Source organism: Schistocerca piceifrons, chromosome 4 (genome assembly GCF_021461385.2).
Source record: "Schistocerca piceifrons isolate TAMUIC-IGC-003096 chromosome 4, iqSchPice1.1, whole genome shotgun sequence".
NCBI lineage: Eukaryota > Metazoa > Arthropoda > Insecta > Orthoptera > Acrididae > Schistocerca > Schistocerca piceifrons.
The window spans coordinates 425,455,587-425,464,307 of record NC_060141.1 but is presented as its reverse complement, the minus strand read 5'-3'; positions in this window follow the sequence as shown (position 1 = coordinate 425,464,307).

Sequence of the window (8,721 nt, the reverse complement as noted above, 5' to 3'; positions counted from 1 at the left end):
TGGAGAAGCAGCGGCCTCAATCCTCTTTCCGCCTTCCTCAGCAAAACTTTTGGCATGCGAACACATTCGCGATTTTTGTGAGGAGCAGATTAGTACGTATCGAATTTAACATTCCATCGACAACGAAGTCATTAGAAACGTAGCACAAGCTAGGATCAGAGAAGGATGGGGAGGAAATCGGCCGTGTCCTGTTTTCAAAGGGACTATATCGGAATTTGCCAGTGTCAATTGAGGGAAATCACGGAAAATCTAAATCAGGACGGCTGGATGCAGGTTTCAACTGTCATCCTCCCGAGTACGCTTTTTGTGCTAAAAGAGAGTAGCAGATAGACAGTGGAAGAAAGAGGTGGCAGTGCCAATGGGAGAGAAAGAGAGAGCAGGCAGTGATGGTGGGAGAGAGAAAGTAGTAGTGAAAGAGAGAGAGAGAGAGATACGAAGAAATAGTGGTGGGAGCCAAAGAGAGAGGAGATAATTATGGTCGGTGAGAGAAAGTGGCAGTAAAAGAGAGAGATTGATGGAGATATAGCCAGTGGGAGCAAAAGAAAGTAGAAATGAAAAATACACAGATGAGTTGACGCCATACATACGCTTGGTGGCTCTGGAACCTCTCAGACGGGCGAACTTTAACATGTAGGTGTAGGGCAGGTCGCATTTTGGAGCGAAAATTTAAAAACATGAGTATCGGGGAAAAATAACTTGGACCCTCCAGAGTTTTTGAGACCGTGGCATTGGGAGAGAAAGACAAAAGAAGAGAGTGTAAGTGAGAGAGAAGACTATGACAGTGGGATATTCTGTAAGTTGATGGGAGGTAAAGGAGACAGTGGGAAAGAGACGTATATAGTGGCAGTTTGTGGGAGATATTGAGTGTGAACGCTTAACGACAAAGAGAGACCGGGTAAAAGGATTTAGAACTTTCTGTGTTAAGAGAGCGAATGTGTTCGCATGCCAAAAGTTTTGAGGAGGACGACGGAATGAGAATTGAGGCAACTGGTTTCCAACGTTTCTGTTGGTGTCTTTTAATGACGAACTTACAAGGGGAGGCCGCCAATTGTGAAATTCAGATTCAATTCACACTGCGCATGATAAAAGCTCATGGCCAGAGGTGTAATGTGGCAAAGCACCAAGATGCACTTCTCAGCCGTTGTCGAGAAAATCGACAGTTAAAATAAACCGTTGCGGTGAAATACTCTCAACGATTAATAATCAACGACAGCGTCGTAGCTCAGCGGTAAGCGCTCGGGTTCGTAATGCGAAGGTCGCCGAATCGAATCTCGCGCCATGCAATTTTTTTTTTTTTGGTATTTGTTTTTTGTTATTCAAATGTGTCTATACACACACACACACACATATATATATATATATATATATATATATATATATATATATATATATATATATATATATATATATATATAAAATTACCGGCAATCAGTTGCAACAATTATGCATATAATAAGTTGTTGAAGGTCGTTTGTCGTGGAAAAACTGGCGACCTCAAACATCATTATGTTCTCCGCAAACAAAGTTGTATTTCACAAATATTATTAATTGTCTTCATAATGTTAACCACGTATAGTTAACGGAAGACGTAGAAACGATATTCCGAAACGAATACGTATAGCGTAAGTCAAACGTTCGAATTAGAATAGAGACCCCACGAACACAAATTTGCTGTGGCAGGTCCGTTACTCGCTCGTTACACTTGAAGGACAGATGTTGAATGGGCCGAAACGAGCCGCCGCATAAAAGCGTAGCTGCCGGCTAACTTCGAAAGAGGGTAGCTGCGGTCCCTAGCGCAACTTATAACATCGTCGAAAATCAGAGCGGACGTGAGAGCTTTGGTACACCCTGTTAAACAAACGGAAAAATGGAGGCGGTACAATTGGAGAGCGATCCGCCTTCACCAGAATGCATAAGCAATTCATTAATAGTTTATATATATATATATTTGAATTACAAAAACCTAATAATAAAAAAAAATGTTGCATGGCACGAGATTCGATCCGGCGACCTTCCAATTACAAACCCGAGCGCTTACCGTTGCGCCACGACGCTGTTTAAAACTATTAACCGTAGAGGGCATTTCACCGGAACGGTTTATTTTAACTGTCGATTTTCTCGACAAAGGCTGAGAAGTGCATCTTGGTGCTTTGCCACATTACACCTCTGGCCATGAGCTTTTATTATGTGCAGTATGAATCGAATCTGAATTTCACAATTGGCGGCCTCCCCTTGTTAGTCCTCTTTTGTGTGCTCCGACAGGGTAATGAAAGTGTGTTTTCCAACCTCACCTGCGGTGAGGCACAATTTAATTAGATGTATAAAAATACATAAAATATTAGAGAAAGAATGAAGAGAAGGTTGCGAGCTGAAAATTATGGGAATGTAAGTACTGGGAAAAAGAAAGCAGAGGAAATATAAATTTCTGTCAACAATGTGAATTAGTAATTACCAGTAACCCCACCACTCTCTTTAACGAATCGAACTCACAAGGAGACCAAACGTCAATCGGATTTTTGTATTTTTTATGTTTAATATACAGGAAATTCAGAACTCAAAAATCAATCAGCCATAGTAGTTTGAGGAAATGGTCAAAAATTTCGAGAAAATCGACTTTTAAGTTTTCTAATCATGTTTAATAAGCTAACTTAAGGTCACTCATTCGGAAAGTGGTAGAGTGCTCGCGTGTCACGTGGGGCTTGGGTTTGGTTCCCCGCGAATTCAAATTTTTAATCAAAGGTGTATGTTCTGCGAGCACTTATCTGAAACGTAAAATACATGAAGTAATTTGTATTGTTTGTTTGGATTTTAAGAAATCTTGATTAAAATACATCGCAAAATATCGATAATTATGAATTTATATTTGCAGTGAAAACTGGATTTTTGTGTGCGCAATATAATTAGAAACAAGAGGATGTGAATGTATAAAATAAAAGTGCCAATTATATTTGTGTTATTTAGCATATATCTGACGAATTTTATATCTACGTGGCGTAGATATTTTAACTGAACGGAAAAAAAGAAAACAAAAATGACCAACAAGAGGTTCGATCCTGCGATTACTTGTCTCTAACGCTACCGACTTCTTTCCGTCTTTACGTATTTTACACGAGTACTTCACAGAAACTTCGTAGAAGATGCACCTTTGTTTAAAAACTTGGATCTATCGAGAACCGAACGCAGGCACCCCTGGGGGCAGGTGAGCACTCTACCACAGTCCAACACTACTAGCTGAAACGATGAATTTACTTTTGGTATATTAAACATGGTTGGAAAGCTACAGAGAAGATTCTATCGAAAATTTTTCAAAATTGCATTGAAATACTTTGACGTGCTGCTAATTCAGTTCTGAACATCAGTACCATAAATATAAAAAATTACAAAAATCAGAGTGTAATGTGCCTCTCTTGCCAGATTTAAGGAAATCTAGTGGGCACTTCAAATATTTTTTACAGAGCTGCTGCTCAGCTGAGTAGCAGCAAGTAATCCCTAACAAAACTTGTGCAGGTGGCAATCGGGTGAAGTTGTATCTGTATTGGGTCGAGTCAACAGTCAACGAAATTACTCTCACAGTAAGTAGATATTTCTCGCAAAACCTGAAATTTGTCGCTTGTGCCCTGATCTCTCTGTTCACCTCGTATGTCGTGAAAAAAACAGTCTGGTTACTCACAACTGCATAGGAGCAGTTGAGCAGAGAGTTCTCTACATTTACATTGAGCGCACATTTCATTCAATGATATGATATGTACAAAATCTTATAGCCGTGAGGGGAGCCTCAAATAATATTCAGATTGGTCACACAGGTCTGAAACATTAATCATTTACTTGTACTGCTATTAGCTATTATTAGTGCGTACTTTCAAAGTAATTTGCTTGTGGTTTAGAGTTATGTGATCTAGGAGACGAAATTTTACCTATTTCAAAATAAATAAAAAAACTGAAAAACTTTGAATTAAAAATCTGTGAGGTGCTACACACAATCTTTTTTATGTATGGTCACCAAGCGCGACGAAGATCATGAAGCAAGTCATTTTCCTGCTGGGCTGTTCTTTCATTTTGAAATAAACACTTTCAGTAGTTTACAATTATCTAATTATGCCCTCCTGCACATTATCAAGCTGTAATTTTGTTTAAGACATTGACTGTACCGTGTGTGTTTCCAGTGTTTCGAGTTCAGTAGTTACGCTGATGTACTTTAATGTTCTGTTTGGTGATTCAGTAAAAAAAAGCCATTTAATCTTTACATATGGATTTCGCAACTGTGGCAGTTGAGCCTGCCCCTTCTACGGTTGTCCGCAAATTTATTAACTACGGTATCACCTGTTGGTTTTTATCCACGTGTGTGGCTCATAACATACTGTGACCATAACAATATGCATAGAGGTGTACCTTTTTAATTCTCAAGTGGGCTAAATTAGCTGACTGTTAAATAATGAAATAAATTTCTTCAAGCTTAAAGAATAACCTACAAAGGAATAAACTTGGACCGTAGCACTCGAGACTGGGATGGCTGTTCGGTGTGAGGGGCTTCAGTGGCAGCCTCCAAGCTCCTCCGCAGTGGGCCTGAAAGCAAAAGCTGGCGCCAGGCGCGGCACCTCGGCCTCATCGCGAAGTGCTGGCGCCATCTGTGTGTTGTTGTCTCGGCTCGCGGCGCCATTGTGTGGTGCGGTGCGGTGGCACTCTGCGCCGCCTGCCGGCTCCCGCGGGTAGCTCCCTAATGGCCGCCGCCACTCCCGTATTTCAGGCCCTCTCTCTGGGGGCCGCCCCAGAAAACAACAACAACAACACCGCGGCCAGCTTCCAAACTGATCACAAAAGCACTTCTTTCCGCGGAAATGTGCTGTCTCTCACAGTAAAGTGGTTGCGAAGGGTTGTAATACCACTCCGCGCTGGAACAACACGGTCACGCGCAGTCCGTCGAATGGTGAGGGTGGAGTCCCAGTGGTGTGCCGGCCGGTGTAGCCGAGCGGTTCTAGGCGTTTCAGTCTGGAACCGCGCGACTGCTACGGTCGCAGGTTCGAATCCTGCCTCGGGCATGGATGTGTGTGGTGTCCCTAGGTTAGTTAGGTTTAAGTTGTTCCAAGTTCTAGGGGACTGATGACCTTAGATGTTAGGTCCCATAGTGCTCATAGCCATTTGAACAATTTGAACGCAGTGGTGTAAGCAGGGTAACTGGGGCCCACGGCAGACTTTGCGTTCCATTCTCCGCTGTCAACATCTCCCTGAACTTTCTTTCAGTCCTGACCGCTGCGTAGCCTGCATTTCCTAGACTGTGATCAACACAACTTTACTATTAAATAGAACATACATATAAGAGTAATTTTGTACGCTTTAATTGAAAAAGTGGAACAATATACAGTCTAAAGTCGCATTGCCTGCAAGAAGGAAATTCATTTTTGGTCAAATAGCCAGACAAATTGTGGTAAATGGACAAATGAAGTATCAAATTGACTTGTGTGCGGTCTAATTTTGAAAAAAAATTGCTTGAAAATAATCACAATAATTAAGAAAAATACAATTAGTGATTTAAGGGAAAAGTGAAATATTTCAGGAATAGCTGCTGCTAGTCTAGCGTCAATTAGTTCTCTTCAAGCTATTCAGTGCATAAACAGTTATATTTGGGTGATATTGATTTTTAAAATGATTTCCTTTGAATCAGCTACTAAATTTAGAGCATTTGGAGAATAGCAGGCACTAGGAGGACGAATGAGGTGTCAAAAAGTTTATCTTTTCAACTCCTAGCCATTTTGCGCACAAAAGTTACATTGGTTTCTTTCGAATCAAGTAGTAAATTCAGGACATTTTATGAACAGAAGATGCTGGGAAAGCAAAAGAGGTAAAAAATCAGTAAGATAATGTTTTCTGAAAAGAATCTGAATATAAAAAGAATTAAAGTATCAGTCAAACATTTTGTAAAATGATTTGTGTAAAAGCAGGGAATTAGAGAAACGTTTGATGAGCCTTTGAATGATGTTCCAAATCACGTACAGCAAATGAGGTGCGTCAGATGTTTATCTAATCTTTTCTATTTCTTACTTTTAGACAAATCATTTCACAAAACATTTGACCGATTTGTTTTAAGTTTTTTTATTTCTCAGTTTCATTGTCATACCAACCCAACAAAAATGCAAAATATACCCAGCACTCTTTTGTTGCGTTGTTTCACTTGGTATAACGAGAATGGCTCCATCTAGTAGACAGAAACAAGGAACAAGCCTCTGTGTATGAGATGAAGGTAGGTTTTATGGAACAGCTCCTCAACAGTGTCCAGTCCGAATCTCCTGAAGATTCCCTTTCATATATTCCGTCCCCTTTCTATTTTCGTCTCCTCCCATTCATTCTCTTCTTCTTTTCCTTATCCTCATTTTTACCCTCATAATACTCCATCCCTCATCCCTTTCCCAATTTTTCCATCTGTCTCAGAACTGCGCCGCCATGGGACCGACACACAGAGAACACGTTCCGATGCCGTGGCCTTGTTACGCTAATGAGGTGTGCACCACTAGCTGAGCAGTCATAGCCTACTACTACTGCACTGTTGCACAATTTCCCTATTACGTAATCTTTTTTCAGATAAACGAAGTATCATCTAAAGTTTAAATTTTAATGGCCTGAACCGGTACTTGTTCGTACAACAGTTCAATATTTAAGGGTGAAAAACGTCTCATTCCAGTAGTACACTGTCCCACCATACTATGACAACCTGTCGTCAGCTTGAACAACCACTTCTTACAGTGCGGACCACTGCGAGACGTGCGGGAAGAGAATCAATGATGCTCTGGAAGATACCCTTTCGGAGTATGCTGATGCATTAGCTCCATACTTATCACATACAACCGTTCGCTCGACGAAAGACCCGTACTCAAAGACTGGAAAGTTGCACAGGTCACACCAATATTCAAGTAAGGTAGTAGGAGTAAACCACTAAATTACAGGCCCATATCGATAACGTCGATATGCAGCAGGATTCTGGAACATATATTGTGTTCGAACATTATGAATTACCTCGAAGAAAACGATCTATTGACACACAGTCAACATGGGTTTAGAAACATCGTTCCTCTGAAACACAACTAGCTCTTTATTCACATGAAGTGTTGAGTGCTATTGACAAGGGATTTTAGATCGATTCCGTATTTCTGGATATCCGGAAGGCTTTTGACACTGTACCACACAAGCGGCTCGTATTGAAATTGCGTGCTTATGGAATATCGTCTCAGCTATGTGACTGGAATTGTGATCTCCTGTCAGGGAGGTCACAGTTCGCAGTAATTGACGGAAAGTCAACGAGTAAAACAGAAGTGATTTCTGGCGTTCCCCAAGGTAGTGTTACAGTCCCTTTGCTGTTCCTCATCTATATAAACGATTTGGGACACAATGTGAGCAGCCGTCTTCGGTTGTTTTCCGATGACGCTGTCGTTTATCGACTAATAAAATCATCAGCAGATCAAAACAAACTGCAAAACGATTTAGAAAAGATATCTGAATGGTGCGAAAAGTGGCAGTTGACCCTAAATAACGAAAAGTGTGAGGCCATGAGGAACTCGTTAAACTTCGGTTACATGATAAATCAGTCTAATCTAAAAGCCGTAAATTCAACTAAGTACCTTGGTATTACAATTACGAACAACTAAACTCGGAAGAAACACATACAAAATGTTGTGGGGAAGGCTAACCAAAGACTGCGTTTTATTGACAGGACACTTATTTCTAACAGACCTACTAAGGATACTGCCTACACTACGCTTGTTCGTCCTCTTTTAGAATACTGCTGCGCGGTGTGGGATCCTTACTAGGTAGGACTGAGCGGAGTAAATCGAGAAAGTTCAAAGAAAGGCAGCACGTTCTGTATTATCGCGAAATTTGAGAGAGAGTGTCACAGAAATGATACAGGATTTGGGCTGGACTTCATTAACAGAAAGGCGTGTTTCGTTGAGACGGAATCTTCTCACGAAATTCCATTCACCACCTTTCCCCTCCGAATGCGAAAATATTTTGTTGACACCGACCTACATAGGGAGGAACGATCACCACGATAAAATTAGAGAAATCACAGCTCTTACTGAAAAATATAGGTGCATATTATTTCCGCGCGCTACACGAGATTGGAATAATAGAGAATTGTGAAGATGGTTCGATGAACCCTCTGCCAGGCACCTAAAAGTGATTTGCAGAATACCCATGTAGATGTAGATCTAGAATGCCGCGAAAACATTCTCGTGGTCGCAGGGTGTTTGCTTTCAGACGTTTCACGCCGTGCACTGCAACGTCTATCTGTGCGATGGAGCATAAAACGTGATTCAAGTGATAAGACCACCTGTCGCCACTGGGTGGACGTTCAATTGCGGTATTGGTGTGCAAATTCCAGACTTCGTTGCCGATGAACAGCAGTCAGCGTGGGTGCATGAAACAGGCGCCAGCCCCTGCGGAGACCCATTCGCAACAATGATCGTTGAATGGTTGTTCAGGAGACACTGCTAGTAGTCCCTGACCATTCCTCAATGGTTGCACGAGTATTCATCTATAAACACTTTGTCAGCTGTCGTTCTCCCCTGTCATCTATGGCCACCAATGGTGCTCCACAGTTACCTCGGCTCTGGTTTGGGATAGCCCCATTTTACCATGCGTTGTATGCTGTAACCACGGCGGCATGCGAACAGCTGACAAACTTAGCCGTTTTGTAAATGCTTCCACCGCTGGCCCGAAAGCCAATCATCATGG